General features: G+C 38.1%; 1 long non-coding RNA gene and 1 pseudogene across 1 annotated transcript; one reads left to right on the forward strand and one right to left on the reverse strand.

Annotated features, from left to right (window-relative positions):
• Positions 1-20132, forward strand: part of LOC114312819 (coniferyl alcohol acyltransferase-like) — a 41760-nt pseudogene extending 21628 nt beyond the window's left edge.
• LOC145789677 (uncharacterized) lies at positions 379-2443 on the reverse strand. Its single transcript, XR_014327896.1, has 4 exons — positions 2357-2443; positions 2189-2268; positions 600-751; positions 379-524 (listed from the first exon to the last, which is right to left on the reverse strand). It is a non-coding gene; the product is annotated as an uncharacterized LOC145789677 (long non-coding RNA).
• Positions 20133-22499: the final 2367 nt, after the last annotated feature.

Consider the following 22499-nt stretch of genomic DNA (forward strand, 5'->3'; position numbering starts at 1 on the left):
TGGTGAATAATTATTTCATAATTCAACATGTCCATTATAGAAATTCAAGGAATTCAACATGTCTGACATCATAATTCAGAAAGTCCATTCAATCCATACAAGAAATTCATAATTCAATCCATACATGTCTGACATCATAATTCAACAACAAATTCAACAATAATTTCAACCTATCAACAGTAATTGAAAATAGAAGTCCATTGAAGTTATAAAGTTCATTCAATACATAAGTACATACATCAAGTCCATTCAATCCATAAGTACATCCATCAAATTCCCCAAAAGCTATGAACTCAGTAGTTTACATTATAAAATATAAAACAATACAAAATACAATGACATAAAGCACGACATTCAATTTCTTCTCCATCTTACCATGCTCCTGAAATTCATTATCCATCTCATAAACCCTTGTGCTTGGATCGTTAAATTCTTCGCTTCTTATAGATGTACGAGGTGCAGCATTGGAGATCACGTCGTAGTCATCATCATCTACGAACTTGAAGTAATTGCAATGTTCCTCACTAATTTACAATGCATGACAATCAGTTCATCAAATCAGGCTAATAAATTTGCAAACAAATTTCCATAGTACTTACATATTTTGATGGACACACAAAGTACACACGCCCTTTATTTCCATTCTGATTGGTTCGCACAATGTGTATGGCAGCTGTTCTCCCACAATCACAAAATCTTGGTATCACTCTTAAGTAGCTATTGTTACTAGAAGAAGAAGCCATTTTGTAATCTGCATACAAAATAGAAGATAAATATATATATATATATATACATACATTAGTAAACATAGCTACTATGAATTAATAACTTAGAGATGAGCTTTTAGATGAATATCTGGGCTGAGAATGAGATTAGGGTTCAAGGGCCAAAACATTTGCTACAATACAAGATAAATATATATATATACATACATTAGTAAACATATTAGATTAAGCCATAGATTTTAACTCAAGACAACATTGAACTTGTGCTTAGCTAAACTTGTTATTTTGACAAGAACAGTAAATAAAAAACAAAAATCAGCATAATCAAGACCTTAACTGCTATCCCATAATGCCCAAATTCAACAAGAAATTCAAAATCAAATTCTAAATCAAGTATAATCAAGTCCAGAATCAAGACCATTATAGAAATTCAAGAAATTCAACATTTCTGGTATTAAACTATGAACAAGTCCAGAACCCATGGAAGTCCATAACCTATTCCGAATCTGTTCAAAACCTGTTCCATTATAGAAACCTGTTCCGAATGAACAAAAATCTATTCTGATAAATGGATAGATTCAGAATCTGATTTAGAACAGCTTTTGAACAGATTCAGAATCTGTATAGTGGAGCCAATGAACAAAAATCATTATAGAAACCTGTTCTGAATCAAATTCCATTCAACTCGTAGAAGTCCATTCAAGAAATTCAAAATCGAATTCAAAATCAAGTATAATGAAGTCCATAATCAAGGCCATTATAGAAATTCAAGGCAAAACCCACAATGCCCAAACCCTAACAAACAATCATAACCCTAATAATCAATAATTGAGGAATCTGAAAAACATGTTCTACAAATTCAAGCCAAAACCAAAACCCTAACACAAATTTCAAATTTTTTTTTTCTTAGCAATCAAACAGAAACACAAACCCTAGTTTTTGGTTGTGGTACCTTTTTTCCTGCTAGTCAAGGCACAAAACATTTTCCTTATATTTTTGGTAATAACAGCCACATGCATCCACATACATTCACTTCAACTTGCCTCATTCAAAAATTTAAAATTACACATCACAAACAAGAAGAAACAAAATTTAGCATACATTCTAGAAGAAACTATTAAACATTGATTTTTTTTTTAATTTTCTTAAAGAATATATTGTATAAATTGATAAAATGTTTAACTATTGTTTTTTTTTTTAATTGTATTAAAGACTCGTATATATAAATCCACAACAATTGACAAATTAATGTTTATAAATTATAAATCCAGAATGGTACACCAAAAGTTAGTGGTATGCTCATGATAACTAACTGATACACAGCTACTTCACCTAAAATTCCGATCGAATATGACAAACTTAACCTTCTAGGTTGGAGAAAATTCAGAAGAGACATACAAACTACTAGCTTTTCCTTTGAAACTTATAATCAAACATGAAGAGTGAATTGATTGCAATATTACCCGACTACTATCCCCATCCACAAGATCACTCGTGGCAATTCTACGCTCATACTCAACCAGAGGCCCTGCTTTGCTTACTTCTACAATCAAATCAAATTAAACCCAAATCAAAATGTGAACATCATGCTAAAGATTATTTAAAAAAAAATAAAAGGACAAAAAAACAACCTCCTCGTCACGAAGCCAAACCCTCGACTTCTTCCACTTATCTTGTCATAGTGCTTCACTTTATCAGCCACCTCGGATGGAGTCAGTAAGATAGGGGATGTACCTCTAAACCGGATAGTGTTGGGAGAAGATAGGGGATGAACTCCGTAGATACAGCTCATATGCTTGTCTAGTAAAGTGAAGATAGAGCTCATATGCTTATCTTTGTGAAGTGTGAATATAGCTTATATGCTTATCTGTGAATGTGGATATTGTTTTTATACATATCTGTGGAAATGATGATAGAGCTAGCATGCTTATCTGTTGAAAAAGGGAAAATGAAAGGTAACTTAGACTCATAAGTTGTATGACATAAATGTGTAATTTATGTGAATGTATCTGTGTTAGCCATCTATCAATTGCTAATCTTTTAGTCATTGTTCATGGTTGGTTTAGTGTATTTCTACTGGGCTGTGGCTCACCCTATATGGGAATATCATTTTCAGGTACAGGTAGCGTGCCACCTCCAAGGACATAGCTGGGAGGCTAGAGGCGGACATACTTTTGTCGCTTAACTTTTGATGTATTACATGTAACTTCAAGCCAAGGGCTTAATGTGTAAACGAGTTAGTACTCTTTTGTTGTAACCAAGTGTTAACTTGGAAAGCTGTAAGCCCGTAGGGCATTTTGTTTTGATGTTAACATGTAATACTTATGTAATGGAACTCTAATGAATAAAAGAATGTGGTTAGTTTATATGTAAATGCATGTCTTATCTGATGGGTTTAATGTTGTTATTTTGAGGGCGTTACAACTTGGTATCAGAGTGTACCGGGTTCGAATACTTTGGGTACGTGGGAAGTGATTAGTATCACAATGGGTTTGTCTAGCTTGATAGAGACTTAGATGTAGTATCATATGCTATGTGCTTAATTGATAACATGCTTATGTGACTATGTGGGTATGGGATTTAATTTCTAGGATGTTGATTGGATCCTTGAGTTTCTGGGAGTCTTGTTGGAAAAGCACTTGATCAATGCTGTTTCTAACCAGAACTCTAGTAACGCCTTGGGACTATCATTATCCGGAAATGAAATTCGTAAGTGCTTATGTGTTTATGTGCTTATGTGGAGTGAATTACAGTTGTCCATGCATTAGGACGTGAGTGTTTAGTTTCGGCACATTTATGAATGTGCTAATGTTCTGTGTTACCTTTATTAGGATGTCAGGACGAGGAAGAGGTGCTAGGCGTGGTAGACCTGCGAGGCAGGAAGTACCGTTACCGGGTGAGATTCCGGCAGTGCAGGAGGGAGTTGGTCAGGCCAATGTGGCCGAGCCAGTGGGTCAGCAGGCTATGGGTGCCTTGGCCAGAGAGATAGCAGGAGCTTTGGGTATTCTTAGAGCTGGGAATCAGGCAGCTGAGGCAGGGCCTTCTTTCTTGAAGAGGGAGTTTTTCCGGTCTAATCCGGATGAGTTTATCGGGGATCCGAAGGAGCCACTGAAGGCTGATGAGTGGCTAGAGCAAATGAGTAAGACGTTCGAGATGCTTGGCATCGAGGACGGAGCACTGAAAGTGACCTTGGCATCCTTCCAACTGAAGGGAGATGCGGGTCAATGGTGGAAGTACGAGAAGGCTCGTGTTGGTGGTACTTGGGAGGCGTTTATAAATGCTTTTCAGGAGAGGTTTTTGTCTGCAGCAGCTAGGGAGAAGCTGAGGGATCAGTTTAGCCGGCTTAATCAGCAGGGCTTGTCAGTGGCCGAGTTTGAGGCTACTTTTACCAGTCTGTCTAGGTTTGCACCTGAACTAGTGGCGTCTGAGGAACGCCGTTGCTATGAGTTTGAGCGGAAGTTGAGGCGGGGCCTCAACCTGAGAGTTGGTGGGTCTTACATTCGAGAGTATAGACACCTAGTGGACGCTGCAGCTCATATGGAGCTCATGATGCAGGAGGAGGATGAGGGGCAGAAAGGCTCCAAGAGGAGCCAAGATGGTCAGGGAGATGGTAGGAGACAGAGGGGTTATAACCCTCAGCAGTCGCAGGGTGGTGTTGCTAGATCGACCTTCCCAGTGCCGAGTGCAGGCTCCGGGAGAGGTGGTCAGGGGGATTTCACCTGTTACAAGTGTGGCCAGTTGGGTCACAAGGTTTCTGTTTGCCCGCAGAAGGGTGGGGGTCAGAGAGCTGCTTCTTCTTCAGCTAGATCGCAGAGTCAGAGTTTGGGCAGGGGACAACCCTTGACTTGTTATCAGTGTGGACAGCCTGGGCACCTGAAGAGGTTTTGCCCGCAGTTGAGTGCCACTTCGGGAGCGTCTGGTTCTAGGCAGACGCAGGGTTTTCAGCCAGCTCAGTCTGTGCAGGCCTCGAGGGCCAATCCGGGAGCTTCGTCATCCCAGACTGTGCAGCAGTCTTTTGCTCCGAGAGGTGAGCAGGTAGACCAGGGGCCTACGGGGCGCGTGTATGCTGTTACCGCACAGGATTTAGTACCAGCTCCATCAGTAGTGAGAGGTACTTTTCTGTTTTGCAACTCGGTTGCTAGTGTGTTGATAGACACGGGTGCATCTCATTCTTTTGTATCTGCTGCATTTGCATCTGTTTTGGAATTGGAGTTAGCACAGTTAGCATCTCCTATTTGTGTGGTATCGCCTTTGGGTGGTGAGTTGATCCTGAAACAGGGTGTTAGAGGATGTGATATAGAGGTCGCCGACTATAGGCTTCCTTTTCCGTTTGTTGTCATGCCCATGAAGGGTTTTGATGTTATTTTGGGTATGGACTGGTTATCGTCATACCGGGCTGTTATTGATTGCTACCGCCAGAGGGTCACGTTATGTACCTTGAGCGGGGAGTGGTTCCATTTCTTGGGAGACCGGGTTGGTAGTGTTTTGCCACCGGGGTATGATTCGCGAGGGCGAAGTGAGCTTAGTAGTCTATTGGCTAGCGTTGAGACTGGTGAGTGTGATGAGACCCAGGTTATATTGCCGAGGGTGGTTTGTGAGTATTCGGATGTCTTTCCTGAAGATCTTGTTAGTTTGCCACCTCACCGAGAGATAGAGTTCTCTATTGATTTAGTGCCCGGCACGGCGCTGATTTCTATGGCACCTTACCGTTTTGCTCCAGCAGAGTTGATTGAGTTGAAAGTTCAGCTCCAGGAATTGCTGGATAAGGGCTTTGTTCGCCCTAGTGTTTCGCCGTGGGGAGCACCGGCCCTCTTTGTTAAAAAGAAAGATGGTGCCTTGAGATTGTGTATTGACTACCGGAAGTTGAATCGGGCTACGGTTAAGAATAAGTATCCTATGCCCCGTATAGATGATTTGTTTGATCAGTTGAAGGGTTCCCGTTGTTTCTCTAAGATAGACTTGAGATCGGGTTACCACCAATTAAGGGTCAGGGAAGAGGATATTTTGAAAACGGCATTCCGTACGCGGTATGGCCATTATGAGTTTCTGGTGATGCCATTTGGGCTTACCAATGCACCGGCAGTCTTTATGGACTTGATGAACCGGATTTTCCGGGAGTTCTTAGATCGATTTGTGGTCGTCTTTGTGGACGACATCCTTATCTATTCGCCTTCAGAGGAGGAGCACGAAGAACACTTGAGAGTGGTGCTTGAGTTGCTTAGAGCCCATGGGCTGTATGCCAAGTTAGGGAAGTGTGAGTTCTGGCTGAGGGAAGTCAAATTCTTAGGCCACGTGGTATCCGGGGAAGGGGTGTCTGTTGATACATTCAAGGTTGAGGCAGTGCAAGATTGGGCACAGCCTAAGAGTGTGTTTGAGATCCGCAGTTTTCTGGGATTGGCTGGGTATTATCGTCGGTTTGTGAAAGATTTCTCCAGGTTAGCGTCACCGTTGACTAGACTGACTTGGAAGGGAGTCAAGTTTGTGTGGAATGAGACTTGTGAAAAGTCGTTCCAAGAGCTGAAAGTTAGATTGACCACCGCTCCGGTGTTGATTATTTCGGAGAGAGGGTTGGGTTATGCGGTTTATTGTGATGCCTCACGAGAGGGTTTGGGTTGTGTATTGATGCAAGAAGGGAAAGTGGTAGCTTATGGCTCACGTCAGTTGAAAATACACGAGAAGAATTACCCCACACACGACCTAGAGTTAGCAGCAATGATCTTTGCCTTGAAAATCTGGAGGCACTACTTTTATGGTGAGAGGTTTGAGGTATTCTCGGATCATAAGAGTTTGAAGTATCTATTTACCCAGAGAGACTTGAATTTGAGGCAGAGGAGATGGATGGAGTTCATTGAGGATTATGATTTTGAGTTGCACTATCATCCGGGAAAGGCCAATGTTGTGGCCGATGCCCTTAGTAGGAAGACCATTAGTGATGTTGCTAGTATAGCCATCCGGGAATGGCAGATGTTGGGAGCACTTGGTGAGTTTGATTTGCTACTGGGCGAATCTGTTGAGGCTGCGGCCTTGTTTTCTGTTGTTGCGCAGCCTACACTTGTGATTAGAGTGTTAGAGGCACAGAGAGGTGACCTTGAGGTAGAATCCTTCCGAGAGAAGATCTCCAGTGGGAAAGTCGAGAAGGGTTTGACGGTGTATCCCGACCTGAGTGTGAGATACCGAGACCGTTTGTTTTTACCGGAGTCTTGCCGAGAGGAGGTACTCCGAGAGTTTCACCATTCGCGCCTTGCGGTGCATCCGGGAGGTACTAAGATGTATCAGGATTTGGGTCGCCAGTTTTGGTGGCGGGGTATGAAGAAAGATGTGGCTGTTTTTGTATCGAAGTGCCTTACTTGCCAGCAAGTGAAGGCCGAGCATCAGAGGCCAGCGGGTTTGTTGCAACCCTTGCCTATTGCCGAGTGGAAGTGGGAGCATGTCACTATGGACTTCGTTGTAGGTCTTTCGAGGACTCAACGGGGTAGTGATGCTATTTGGGTGGTTGTAGACCGGTTGACTAAGTCGGCGCACTTTATTCCTATGCGCGTGAGAGATTCGGTGGATCATCTTGCCGATTTGTACATTCGGGACGTAGTGAGATTGCACGGGGTCCCAGTGACGATCGTCTCAAATAGAGATCCTCGTTTTACTGCTAGGTTATGGCAGAGTTTGCAGAGTGCCTTGGGCACTAAGTTGACCTTTAGTACGGCTTATCATCCTCAGACTGACGGGCAGTCCGAGCGTACTATCCAGATCCTCGAGGATATGCTTCGGGGTTGTGTCCTGGACTTTAGCGGGACGTGGGAGAGGCACTTGCCCTTGGTAGAGTTTGCCTACAACAACAGTTTTCAGTCTAGCATCGGTATGGCACCGTTTGAGGCCTTGTATGGCCGACCGTGTAAGTCTCCAGTTTGTTGGGCCGAGGTGGGTGATACACCTTTGTTGGGTCCGGAGTTGGTTAGGGAGACGACGGAGAAAGTTGAGCTTATCCGTAGGAGGCTTGTTACAGCCCAGAGTCGGCAGAAATCTTATGCTAACCGTAGGAGGAGGCCTTTGGTGTTTGAGGTAGGTGATCATGTCTTTCTGAAGATATCACCTAGGAGAGGCTTGATGAGGTTTGGGAAGAGTGGGAAGTTATCCCCTCAGTTTATTGGTCCTTTTGAGATCCTTGAGAGGATTGGTGAGGTTGCTTATCGGTTAGCCTTACCGCCGCAGTTGTCTGGAGTGCATGACGTGTTTCATGTGAGTATGCTTCGGAAGTATGAACCAGATCCATCACATGTGTTGGATTGGACCGATTTAGAGGTAGATGAGGATGCCTCGTATGAGGAGATACCGGTTCGGGTCTTGGATAGGCGGGATCAGGTCCTGCGTGGCAAGACCATTCATTTGGTGAAAGTCTTGTGGAAACATCACGGAGTGGAGGAGGCCACTTGGGAACGTGAGTTGGAAGTCCGAGAGAAATATCCGGACTTGTTTGTTGATATGTAATTTTGTGTTTAAATTTTGAACAATTGTTGAACTTAAGAGCTTTCATATATGTCTTAAGTTGTGAAACATTGAAAATGTTTTGGTTTATTAGAAGTATGTTTGGAACTTGCCTCATATGGAAGTTGAATGTGACACTATATGTGTTGAATGTATTGTTGAAATTGGAAAGATAATGCGTTATGTTAATGCATGTTGAAAGTACATATGTTGTTTACATATTGTGAAATGCCTCTTGTTAAATGGAGGGGATGGCCGGTAATGGGTCGAATTGTTGAATGTTCAAGTGTAACATTGTTTAAAATGGAGAAAAACTCGTTCTGAAAACTTGTGCTTAATTTCGGGGACGAAATTCTTTAAGGGGGAGAGGTTATAGCGATCCCGGGTTTACCCTTGTTGAACAGTGATCCGGACATGTGTCCGTGGATGTTGGTTGTTGTTTATTATCTTGTTTGCATCCTTTTTACTTTGTATATTGAGTATGGGATGTGTTGGGCAGGTTTGTTACAGGTTGGTTGTGTTTGGGAGCCTAGTGTTGCTGCCCAGATTTTTGGCCCTTCGCTCGAGCCAGGAGTTTGTCGCTCGAGCGAGAGTTGAGTTCGTGTCTGGTGGGTCGAGCCAGAGTGGCTTCGCTCGAGCGAGCGCTTGCACCTGGTTCTGGACCTGAGAGTTGTGTTTCTTGGCTCGAGCGAGCTTTTCTTGGCTCGAGCGGTCTGGTTTGTTCTTCGCTCGAGCGAGAGGTCTGTCGCTCGAGCGTGTTGCTGGTTACAGACCTGAGGGTTTGAGTTGTTGGCTCGAGCGAGCATTCCTTAGCTCGAGCGCACTTTTGAGTTTTTTTGGCTCGAGCGAGAGTTTCTGTGTCTGGTCGCTCGAGCGACCAAGTCATCGCTCGAGCGAGCGTGTTTTATATCAGCGGACAGTAGCGTTTTTGAACATCACTTTTTCACTCCATTTTTCTTTCAAAACCTAGATCCGACACACTCTCTCTCTACACTTATATTCTCTCTAAGAATTGATCTCCCTAGAGTGTGAATCTAGCCTAGGGCTTTTGTTAAAAAGATAGAGGGCGTTGAGAGCTTTGATTTAATCTGAAAAAGTTTAGATTTGGAGCAAGTTGATCTTCGAGTCTTCATCTCCTTTTTGGCTTAAACTTCGAGGTAGGGATATCCTACTCCTCTCTATGGATTTTGTCTTTAAATTTTGGTATTTTGAGATGTTGGGGTTGGTTTGGTAATTTTGTGAAAGTTTGGGGCTTTTGTGTAATTTTACAAAAGTTGGGGTTTTATTCATAATAAACCTAGATGCATGTTTGGCATAGAGAAATGGAATGAATGTTAAATCATTGATGAAAATGGGACCTAAGGGTTGAAATGTTAATTATGGGAATTGACCTAATTACATTGTTTGATTAATTGGGATAATTAATGGTGAGAAATGAGGAAATGAAATGTTGATTGAATATCCATTTGTGCATTTATTTTCTGTTTAGAAATAACTGCTTGGGCTATCGGTGGAGGATAGTCGTGATTGTTGTAGACAATGCATGATGATTAGGCAAACTGAAACTAATCAATGAAATGTGTCATGGAACTTGACGGTTGATAGAATACATTAACTGTATGTATTGGGTGATTGTATATAGAACCAATGTGTTTATATACGTTATGTGTAGAGGAGGAGATGGGGGATGTACTCCGCGGTTTAGGGGAAGATAGGGATGTACCTCTAAACCGGATAGTGTTGGGAGAATATAGGGGATGAACTCCGTAGATACAGCTCATATGCTTGTCTAGTAAAGTGAAGATAGAGCTCATATGCTTATCTTTGTGAAGTGTGGATATAGCTTATATGCTTATCTGTGGATATTGTGGTTATACTTATCTGTTGTAGAATGTGGATATAGCTTATATGCTTATCTGTGGATATTGTGGTTATACATATCTGTTGTAGAATGTGGATATAGCTTATATGCTTATCTGTGAATGTGGATATTGTTTTTATACATATCTGTGGAAATGATGATAGAGCTAGCATGCTTATCTGTTGAAAAAGGGAAAATGAAAGGTAACTTAGACTCATAAGTTGTATGACATAAATGTGTAATTTATGTGAATGTATCTGTGTTAGCCATCTATCAATTGCTAATCTTTTAGTCATTGTTCATGGTTGGTTTAGTGTATTTCTACTGGGCTGTGGCTCACCCTATATGGGAATATCATTTTCAGGTACAGGTAGCATGCCACCTCCAAGGACATAGCTGGGAGGCTAGAGGCGGACATACTTTTGTCGCTTAACTTTTGATGTATTACATGTAACTTCAAGCCAAGGGCTTAATGTGTAAACGAGTTAGTACTCTTTTGTTGTAACCAAGTGTTAACTTGGAAAGCTGTAAGCCCGTAGGGCATTTTGTTTTGATGTTAACATGTAATACTTATGTAATGGAACTCTAATGAATAAAAGAATGTGGTTAGTTTATATGTAAATGCATGTCTTATCTGATGGGTTTAATGTTGTTATTTTGAGGGCGTTACAGTTTTGCACCCCATTTATAGCAGAGATTCTAAAAGAAGAATGAAATCGTAACAAATAAAAAAAATATGAATAAATATATGGAGACTCATTAAGGCAATTCATTTGGGTTCTTTGGTATTTTTCTTAATTGACTTGGGTTATTTTTAGGTATTTGGATTGCTCTAAAACACACCCGCAAGTATAACTTTATACACTGTCCCACTTATAGCAAATAATTAATCAAACTTATAACTTTATAACTTTTTAATTAATCAAACTTCACAGAATTTTTTTGACTTATCCTCCTTGTATAAGTTAAGATCTATTATGATAAATAAGTGATTTATACCCATCGAATTCTGACTCACACAACTCTAAACCTGGTGTTCATGTGCTTCAAATATATTCAAACTTGGCCACTGTTGGCAAGTGGGAGGAAGTGGCACCCATGTCAATTTAAATCAATCCACAAGACAAATTGATCCTGGCTGTTCTCTGATGAGTAAGGAGGCAGATAGCTTTAAATTTCCACTAGCCATAGGACCTCATTCAGGTGGAATTTCTGGTAAGTTTTTGGAGGATTATTTGGGCTTTTAGAACATGATGAACATTCTTTGTGCATGATTCATATAAGACTTTCCTCACCACCAGTACAAATGAAGGAAAAAAGATGTGATGCTTTATTACCACAGCTTCTTTGGTTGCTTTCTCAAATGAGAAAATTGTCCCTTCTTTATTAGAAGGCTGTATATGCTACCAAGAAGGCTGTGAGAATAGTATTTTCCAGAAATAATTGTTTACTATCAGCAAAATCTATGTTGAATACCAATAAGATTGAGCCACAAATGCAAAACAGCATTGACTTTTTCTTTATCTTTGGTAATAAACAATTATTACAAGGTCTCCTAATATTCATGTGACTTAATCAAAGGGTAACATGTTAGCCACCAACTTTGGGAATCTAGGACTGACATGCTGCATGTCACAGAAAGTTTAGGTTATCACATATTATACTAGGATATCTGTGCTTGTCAGAAGAACATCAATCAGTGGATTTTTTTGAAAAATTATTGGGCACTTGATTTTTGATACTATTTAGGTTATCTTCATGATAAATCACGCAAATTTGTGCAAATATTCATATATTTATCATGTCATCATAAACAGAATTATATAAAATTTTAAAAAATTACTTGGCACTTGATTTTTGATACTACAATTCCCCCTATGATTCTACCACAGAAAAACATGGACTTTACACTCAAATTGATACACCCAGTTTAGTATTTAAATAAGTTACACTCAAATGGACTTGTAATAAAGCTAAAAAATAGCAATAATATGGATAAAACTTTACTGCTATTTGAATATATTGACTAAATTTAGGCAAACATTGCATGATTATTTCTAAACCAAAATCAAACAACAAACACAACCAAAAAATAAAAGGAAAAAATACATCGAACTCCAGATGTATGCAAGAACAATCAGACTCGGGTTTGTGAAGTTCTCTCTGAACAACAACATTAACTCTTTAAACAATTCAAAACACTTAAAGGCTAGTAAAAACATAAACAGTAATAACAATGACATAAAAAATAAAATAAAAAAACACTCTACCCTTAGTATCTATGTACATCCACTCAAGCTATAGAAATCAAAATTTAATACATGAACCTTTCTATTCTCCAAAACAAATTTGCATTTTGTTTGTGTCAGCAAATGAAGCTTAGCTTTAGCAGAGTGTAACTTAGTCACTAGGTTCTTCACTACATCATTCTGAAATTCCAAAGACAAATGAAACACTGAAACTCCATAATAGCCAAAAGGATCATGAAATGATGTCCATACCACATTTTTTTGAAATGATATAGCTCTTAACACTACACTTCCCTGTAAGTTAAGTTCAATAAGTTAGAACAACTTACCTTGTTCATAAGATTTTTATTTATATTTGTGAATGGGGGACTACTACTCAAAATCGGGCAATTGTTTGGGATTAAATGTAGTTATGGTAGTTTATTAGCTTGAAACAGGAAAACACTATCAATTCAAAAAAAAATTTCTTCATGATAATTCCAGGTCAGCTATCATACTGTTCAGATGGTTGTCATGTTTTCCCATCAAAATAAAATCACCATTGAAACAGCATGCAACAGTAACAGATCAGAAGCAAATTTTCATAAATGCCATCTAACATTAAGAAAAACTTCTTTTTAATCACACATCATACCTTCAGTTTCACCTATTTGCTCACCAGTTTTATCCTTGATCTGCACGGATTAAAATCAGTATCATTAGAAGAATTTTTGTTTGGAAGTAAAGAGTTAAATATAATGTTTTTTTTTTTGATAAATAATCAAACTTTATTAAAAAAGCATCAACGCGATACAAAGAGTTGAATATAATTTGAGAAAGCTAGAAAAACAAAATTATTCGAGACCTCCATCCAATAGGGACTAAACTGGGTGTACCATTTTTTTAAAACAGAAAAAACAAATTTATCAAAAGGCTTATTTAACTAGTTAAACAAATGGACTTTAAACTCAAATGGATCAAATAAACAGATTTCAAATACAAAATAAGGCAATTCATATCAGTTACATGAGTACAAAATTCAATTACCCACACATCAGATCTCACACACAAGCCAAATTTCAAGTATATATATATATGGAATCAACACAACTAACAAACATAAAAAAACCTTAACTTATTCAAATCATATTTTCCTAATTTTATAAACCAACCCAGTGAGTTCACAAAGGTGAAAGGGGCAGTTTCGAAGAAGGGGATTTCGGTCTAGGGTTTCATAGAATGGAGATAGAGAAAGGGAGAGAAACAAAAACATTAAATAACACAAACAATCAACCAAAGCTCATAAATTACACCTGGAAAAACAAAATCAAGTCTTTCTTCAAAGGAAATGGGACTGAATGAAGATGGGTTTTTGATTTTTTTTTTACTTAATCATACAAAAAATTCCATATCCTCTACTTGAAAACCCTAAATTTGAAAATTTCCTCTTAGCACAGACAAATCGAAGATAATACAGTAAAAGTAAGGGCTTTGGGCAATTATGAACTACATACAAACTAGTTTGTAATCGAGCTCGAATACATCTAGGGTTTCATCGTCGCTGCAGGGGGTTGGGCGTTATCCAATAGATTGTTTAATTTGGAGATGACGGTGGAGACAAAGGTGGTGGTGACGTTGGCAGGAAGTGTATGATCCCTTGACAGAGAGTGACACCTAGAGGGTTAAAATCAGTTGTCCGAAATAAAACAGAATAGGAGAGAAATGTGTGGGACTTACCTGGATGTGGTGATGGTTATGGCAATGGACAGCGGCGACGATTGGAAAGAGAGAGAGAGAGAGAGAGAGAGGGAGAGAGAGTAATTTCTCCAAATGTTAGGGTTGAAGAAAAGGTCCAGGGGTTTGTCAAAAAAAAAAAAAAAATAGGAGGGAATTTTGGTTTGGACAAAATTTCGAGGGTTTGCTCCAACTTTTTTCACAAAAATTATTTGGAGGGAAAACTATGATAAATTTGATAAAGTTTTTTACTATTAACAATTATAAAAAATAAAAAAATAAAAAATAAATCATGATTTGAGTATTATAATAAAATAAATTATTAATTTTTTATTTATCAATTTAAATCTTAATTTTTTTATTTGTTTTTAATATAAATCATTGTCTATTTTTGTGTATTATAGTCATCAACCACAAAATGTATAACCACATCACCAATTAGTGTAACAAAAATATTTAAAATTTTTAGAAACCAGAAATATCGTAATCAAGTCACAAAATTTCGTAACATAAAACACAAAATACGTAATGATATCACTAGTTGGCGTAACAAGATTGTTCAAAATTATTAAAAATCACAAATATTGTAATTAAGTCACAAAGTTTTGTAACATCAACCACAATAAGGTTGAAACAGACAGAGAGAGTAATGACAAGCTCAAGGATCCTAGTGTAGAGACACAGGAGTAGAGAGAGGTGATCGAGGTTGAGAGAGCAAGAATCCAGCGAGAAAAAACTACCAATGTTGATCATTCGATAATCTGAGCAAAATAGAGGAGTCTGAGTGAGAAATAGAGAAAGCTGAGGCATAACTAAGACAAATCGAGGGAAATAAAATAGAACAAGAAAAGAAAAGGAGGAATAGTTAGGACATGTGTCATCCCAAACTCAATCTGACATCGAGACTAATCTAACCATCTCAAACCCGATCCTAAAAAGGTTCAAATTCCAAGTCCAGTCACTTAATCCAATAAATATAAACTATTATTTTCTTGAATGTATATTAAATTATTTAAATCTTTTTATATATCATCGAATTCAGAATGTTAATAAAATTATATGGTAAAATGAAAATGAGTGAGAGACAGATAGAGAAGAGAGATAGAGACAGAGACAGAGTAATGAGCGATAGAGAGACAAAGTCGTCACTAAAAGTGTATTTTCTTGTAGTGTCTCGATAAATCGAAAGATAGCTTGGTAAATAAAGAAGAAGGGGGAGTGGAGTAAGCAAGGCAAACACAACGAGGGGGAGACAAATAGACAGATAGATAGAGAGAAAAAGAGAGAGAGAAGAGTGATGAGTAAAAGAGAGTGAGAGACATAGAGAGAAACAGAGAGAGAGAGAGAGAGAGAGAGAGAGAAACAAGAGATGAGCAAGAGATAGACAAAAAGAGAGAGAAAGAGAACAAAAAGAGATAAACGAAAGAAAGACATAGAGAGAGAAGAAAAATGAGCGAGAGAGAGATATATTGAAATGAGCGAGAGAGACATAAAGAGAAAAGAGATGAGAGAGATAGAGAGAAGAGAGATGAGGGAGAGAGAGATAAAGAGAAGAGAGATGAGTGAGAGAGACAGAGAGAGAAGACAGATGAGAGAGATAGAGAGAAGACAGATGAGCGAGAGACAAAGAGAGAAAGAGAGAGAGAGAGAGAGAGAGAGAGAGAGAGACAGACAGACAGACAGACAGACAGAGAAGAGTAATGAGTTAGAGAGAGAAAGAGAAGAGAGAGAGACAAAGAGAGAAAAAGATAGAGAGTGAGAGATAGAAAAAGAGATAGAGAGAGAAGAGATATGAACGAGAGAGATAGAGAGAAGAGAGATGAACGAAAAAGACAGACAGAGAAAAAAGATGAGAGAAGAGATAGATGAGTGAGAGACAAATAGACAGACAGACAAACAGACAGAGAAGAGTGGTGAGTAAAAGAGAGAATGAGAAGAGAGAGAGGAAGATGAAAAATGAGTGAAAAGAGATAGAGAGGGGGGTAAGAAGAGATTAGGGATTTTTGGTTTTGGGCGGGGTGGTTTGAGATTGAGGATTTTTTGTTTGGGTTGGGGGGTTACAAAACGGGAATGGAAAAAAAAGAGAGAGAGAGAGTGGTTATGAGATATGTGGGTAATGGTTATGAGTGGTTATGAGATATGTGGGTAATGGTTATGAGCAAAGTGGTGTCAAAGGGTGTTTGGTTATACTATATGTGTTAGTGGTTATGAGATATGTGGGTAATGGTTATGAGTGGTTATGAGATACGTGGGTAATGGTTATGAGCAAAGTGGTGTCAAATGGTATTTGGTTATGCTATATGTGTTAGTGGTTATGAGATATGTGGGTAATGGTTATGAGTGGTTATGAGATATGTGAGTAATGGTTATGAGCAAAGTGGTGTCAAAGGGTATTTGGTTATGCTATATGTGTTAGTGGTTATGAGATATGTGGGTAATGGTTATGAGTGGTTATGAGATATGTGAGTAATGGTTATGAGCAAAGTGGTGTCAAAGGGTATTTGGTTATGCTATATGTGTTAGTGGTTATGAGATATGTGAGTAATAGTTATGAGTGGTTATGAGACATGTGAGTAATGGTTATGAGCAAAGTGGTGTCAAAGGGTATTTGGTTATGCTATATGTGTTAGTGGTTATGAGATATGTGGGTAATGGTTATGAGTTATGAGATATTGGTTATGTGACTAGTGGTTGTGAGATATGTGATGTTGGTTATTAGATATGTGACTAGTAGTTATGAGATATGTGATGTTGGTTATGATCAAAGTGATGTGGTTATGAGCAAAAAGGTGTTAATTATAAGATATGTGATTAGTGGTTATAAGATATGTGATATTGGTTATGACAAAAAGGTGTTGGTTACGAGATATGTGACTAGTGGTTATGAGATATGTGATGTTGGTTATGACTCAAAGGGATTGGTTATGAGATGTGGTTATGATGTATGTGGGTAGTGGTTATGAGATATGTGATTAGTGGTTATGAGATAAGTGATATTGGTTATGACAAAAAGGTGTTGGTTACGAGATATGTGACCAGTGGTTATGAGATATGTGATGTTCGTTATGACTCAAAGGGATTGGCTATGAGATGTGGTTATGATGTATGTGGATAGTAGTTATGAATATGTGACCAATAGTTATGAGATATGTGACATTTGTTATGATCAAAGTGGTGTTGGTTATGAGATATGTGATTATGATTATGAAATATGTGATATTAGTTATGAACAAAATGGTATTGGTTATGAGATGTGGTTATGAAATATGTGATATTAGTTATGAACAAAATGGTGTTGGTTATGAGATGTAGTTATAGCTAAGTTATGATCAATTTGATTATAGTTATGAAGAAATATGATTTTAGCTCATAACTATAAAAAGTGACCTGTTTAGCAGGTCACTTCTAATGATGTGGCTCAATCCTAACCATTGATTTTGTATGTACCGTACATTTTTTGTACAAAATGTACTATAGACTTTCCCTCTTAACTTTTTATTTTTATATTGACTTGCTCTTTGGTGCTACCTGTGTTTGGTCCCAACCCAATGCATATTTCATAAATCAACACTCGTTCTATGCAAGGAAATGAATTTGTTTCCATACTCAAATAAGTGAGGCAGATTATGCTGTTTGGCTCCGTGGGTCTGTTACGGATTGATCTTGATGATTAGAATTATTTATTCTGTTGAGCGTTTTCTTTATTTCATTCACTAAAAAAATTAAATCGATCTAATAATCATAACTTATTCAATTTATAGCGTTTATCGGCAAAAAAATGAATGGTTTATTTTTAACGCGATAAATTGAATAAATTATGATCACTGAATCGAGTTAATTTTTTGTGTGGATGAAATATACGAAATGTCCAACAAAATGAATAATTTGTATTATCAAAACGGGACCTGTGCTGAGCTGCATAGGCCTCTTCCTCAATAAATAAAAGGGGAATTTTCAATGCAAGGTAAGTTTTAAAAAATAATTACAAATAAGTGGTAAACTTTATGGATATTAATAATTAAAATTATAAATTTTTTCATGAATTTGTAATAATTCTCTGAAATTAACATTGAATAAATAAAAAACCAAATTTTACTTTACCCCTGTATGATTTAACCCATGTGTGAATTACCCGCTTCACATTTGGAAATAACCACATAGCACCGTTGTGGTTTGTGAATTGAAATGCATTGTTAAACATTTCATCTAATTTAACAGAAGTATGAAATACAACAAGGGGTTAGATGGTCATTTTCAAATTTCAAGTGGTAAATCACATTGAATAAAGAACAACGGTTATAGTACATTTTGTCTCCCAAACAAAAGAGGAAAATATTCGTAATTCACAAACTCATGTTATTTATATACAAAGGTATTTTAATTTTTTTTATTAAATGATTACGGGCTTAACTGTGCATTTCAATTCACAAGCCACAAGAGGCCATGTAGTTTCCAAATAAAAAGGGTGTAATCCGCACATAAGCCAAACCATAAGAGATAAAGTAAAATTTGTCCTAAATAAAATCTAAAGAAAATAACAGATCATGAGAAAAAAAGTTTCAAAAATAAATTATAAATTAATGAAAAATTTCATCGGTATCAATAATAAAAATCTTAATTTTGTCATGTATTTGTAATATTTTTTTTTAATTGAAAAAAAATCAAAAATCAAAAATTAAGAATTCAAAATTCAATATTGAATATTGAATTTTGTAAATCAACAATTAGTTTAATAAATTATTTAATATGTACACACACACACACACACACAAAATTAAATAAATAAAAATTTATTATCTTCCAATTTTTCTCATTCCCGTAGTATATGCTCCAGTAATAATGCTAAAAAAGTTCCGAAAAATTATAAATCAGTTGAAAGACAAAAAAAAAAATTTGCAAAATCATAAAAAAAATTATCACTTCAATTGCAATTTCCCCAAAAAATACACACAACAATCAGTTACAAAACATTCATAAGAGATGAATCCCATCATGAGACCAATACACTCTGAATGTTTTGTCATTGGTTTTCTGCAATAAAAGTGCTGATAATGCAATTACATTTAAGCATGCCAATGCCATAGAGTTGATTGGTAAAATTTAATGACACGCCACTGAACTCAAATGCGGAGGACTAGTGGTGGCTTACACGTTTGACCATCGGGTGGCCGACGCTTACTCCACCAAGATGTTTCTTGTCTCGTGGGCAGAGATGGCTCAGCACAAACAACTGTCTTTGCTGCCATCAATCGGAGGATCATTACTCAGCCCTCAACAGCCCGGAAGGTATAATCCTTTATTGGATGACATGTATGTGCCTGTCTCTGCCCTACCACCACTACCCAAAAATCCGAAGCCCAATGTCGATGAGTTGATAAGTCGCATCTATTATATTGAGGCTGATCAACTCAGTCGTCTCCAGTCATTAGCCAATCATGGTACTAGCGGACGAGGGAGGACCAAGCTTGAGGCATTTAGTGCCTTCTTGTGGAAACTAGTTGCTGCTAGGGAAGCTGAAAGGGACAAGATTTGCAGGATGGGTATTGTAGTAGATGGACGAATGAGATTGAGAGAAGCAGATGCAGATATCAAAAAGGCAACCCTGATGGATGCTTACTTTGGGAACGTTTTGTCCATTCCGTTTTGCAAGGAAAGAGCGGGCGACCTCAAGGAGAAGCCGTTGAGTTTGGTGGCGGAGGCAGTTCATGACTGCTTGGCAAATGCAGCGACGAAGGAGCATTTCTTGGACCTAATAGATTGGGTAGAGGCTCACCGTCCTGAACCAGCTCTGGCAAAGATATATGCCGATAGTAATGGAAAAGAGGACGATGGACCGGCTTTTGTGGTGTCATCTGGCCGACAATTTCCAGTCTCAAAGGTGGATTTCGGTTGGGGAAGGCCAACGTTTGGGTCTTACCACTTCCCATGGGGTGGGGAGGCTGGCTATGTCATGCCCATGCCAAGTCCTCTGCAAAATGGTGACTGGATTGTCTACATGCACTTGCTGAAAGAGCAATTGAAGTTCATAGAGACCAAAGCTGCTCATGTGTTTAAGCCCTTAACCTTTGATTATCTGAATCTTAACTAGCAAAAGAATGAGAAAAAAATTGTGTACAAGTGGGTGGTTTTTATGAATTAACAACATAAGCACTCTTTGTTCAAAAAAACCTAAGCACTCTGCTCCTTCCTCCCCAATGAATTTGATCCTTTGCCATGCAAGTTTCTACCGCGATCTTGTTTTGCTATTCAGTAAAAAAACATACCACAGCCCTCTCTTTTTTGATGTTTTTCTGTGTACTGCTTGTACTCTTTTTTCATCAATAAAACCGTTCAGTTCTGAAATATCATGAGTGCCACCTCCTCCCTCCTACAACATAATCAAAATCCAATTTTAGGTATCATCTAGTTCATATATAAACCCCCAATATAAATTATACTGAAAAATACAGAATGATCTGTAACAAACAAAAACAAGAAGAGCAACTTATTTGAAAATTAAATTGTCACAGAAGAAATAAATTATTTGATCGCTTACAAAAAAACTGATAATAAAAAGTAAATTATTAATATCTTTGGACGTGTGAGGATAGTATTCTCTAATTAAGCGAAAATTATACAATAGTTTTGGAGTATTACGTGATCATATCCCTCACCAATAACCATTTATTATATCTTCTAATGTTCCTCAATCACCTAACACAAATAATTAATACTTTACCTTTTTCACCAATCATGTTATCATAGAACACCATCTGACCATATTCCCAAAATACTAAATAATTATCCCCGAGTAAGAATGCATCTTTGGTTGTTTCAATAAACTTGCAGCCATTGCAACTCCCAAAAATAAAATAAAATAAAATGTCGTTTTGAGCCAACAACCGCCATGTTAAGAAAATGGTCCCAAAAAGTTTATAATTTATAGGGAAAACTATTTTCCAAAAAATTTCAAGATTTGAGCCTTTTTACAAAATAAATTTTTAATTTTATAAATTTAAACACTCGTTGGAAAATGATACTTTAGGCATTTTATATATGAGATATTCTATTTACACACCACACATCATCTCAGTGCACACCAAACACAATTTTGACATTATTATTTTTGCTCAATGCACACCATCCATTTTCTACCTAAAATATCCTCATCTTCTTCAACCACCCCACCAACGCTAACCCTAACCTAGTCACCGCCACTCACCATCGGCCGTCGCCTCCTCCTCATTTTTCTCTAGCGAATTTCTTCCTCACTTCTCCATTCATCACTCCTCCTCCCTTACCATCGCCAGCCTCACTCCCAAACCCTTTTCCACCTCCCTTCTTCTCTCCACTAGTGGCTCCACACCTCCCGACTATCGTCGCCGCAACCTCTCATCCCATCGCATCTTCTTCTTCTTCTTATTTTCTCTCTCTAAAAACTACCAAACCCACCCTCACCACTGTGTCACTACCCAAATCCGCCCATATAGGTTTAGCGCCGTGACCAGCAAGTAATCGTAAGATTACCAAAGACCTCTGAGACAAATTAGCAAAATAAGGGGCTAGCAGAAGCAAATATCAAACATACAATGTCCATAGAGTTGTGCAAACTTATATAGGACAGAAAATTTAAACTTATATTCACATATATTTTGATGTTATACTAGTGTCAACACATCGTCACAAGTACAGATAGAACAAAAGGGACTTAGCCCTATGTACAAAATAAACAAAAGACAATAAGAGCTTAAGACTTGATCACAAAACATTGATTACGAAACTCATCCACAAACGATGTAACACTCCATAAATTTTCCCTCTGCTCAAACACAAGAATTGACGCTCGAGCGGTCTTGTGAGGCTCCCAGTACTTTTGCAGTCTGTCCGAGATTCTAAGAGTTGTGAGTTTCTGTTCGAGCGCGGGAGTGGTCGCTCAAGCGTCGGCTTTGTTGGTCTGTTCGCTCAAGCGCAAGATTGGACCAAAAACTTTGACTCGGATAATTTTCCTCTGAATAACCATCATTCTTTTACTCTTTTCTTTTTCCACCCTTTGAATTTGGGTGTGTGGCTAGAACCATTGGAAAGCTTGTTTCCGGGGTTTCGGTTTGCACACAAAAACCACCTAAACAGGAGTCCGAATGAGAGAGTTATGCCCGTTTGAAGTTTGAATATCTGTGCTGAAAGCTCAAGTGCAGGAAGTGGAGCTCTAGCGGATTGCACGAATTCAGCAAAGTGCCTTTCTAGATCATTCTCTCCACTTTTCTTTTCTCTCTTCCTTCCTCTCATCCTAAGACCGAAAACCCTTGATTTCTTGACCCAAATACCTTCTATTTCTCAAAGATTTGGCCAAGATCTCTTACCAAAAGTGAAGAATACATGAAGATTTCATTTTCCTACTGATTGGATTTTTGGTTTTATGAAGGAATCTCTTGGAGCCTTGCTTTCTTGCTTGATCATTGAGGTAGGGGTTTTTAGTACTCCTTCAATCCTCTC

The sequence above is a fragment of the Camellia sinensis genome, chromosome 4 (genome assembly GCF_055761805.1).
Source record: "Camellia sinensis isolate YWXY chromosome 4, ASM5576180v1, whole genome shotgun sequence".
Classification (NCBI taxonomy): Eukaryota; Viridiplantae; Streptophyta; class Magnoliopsida; order Ericales; family Theaceae; genus Camellia; species Camellia sinensis.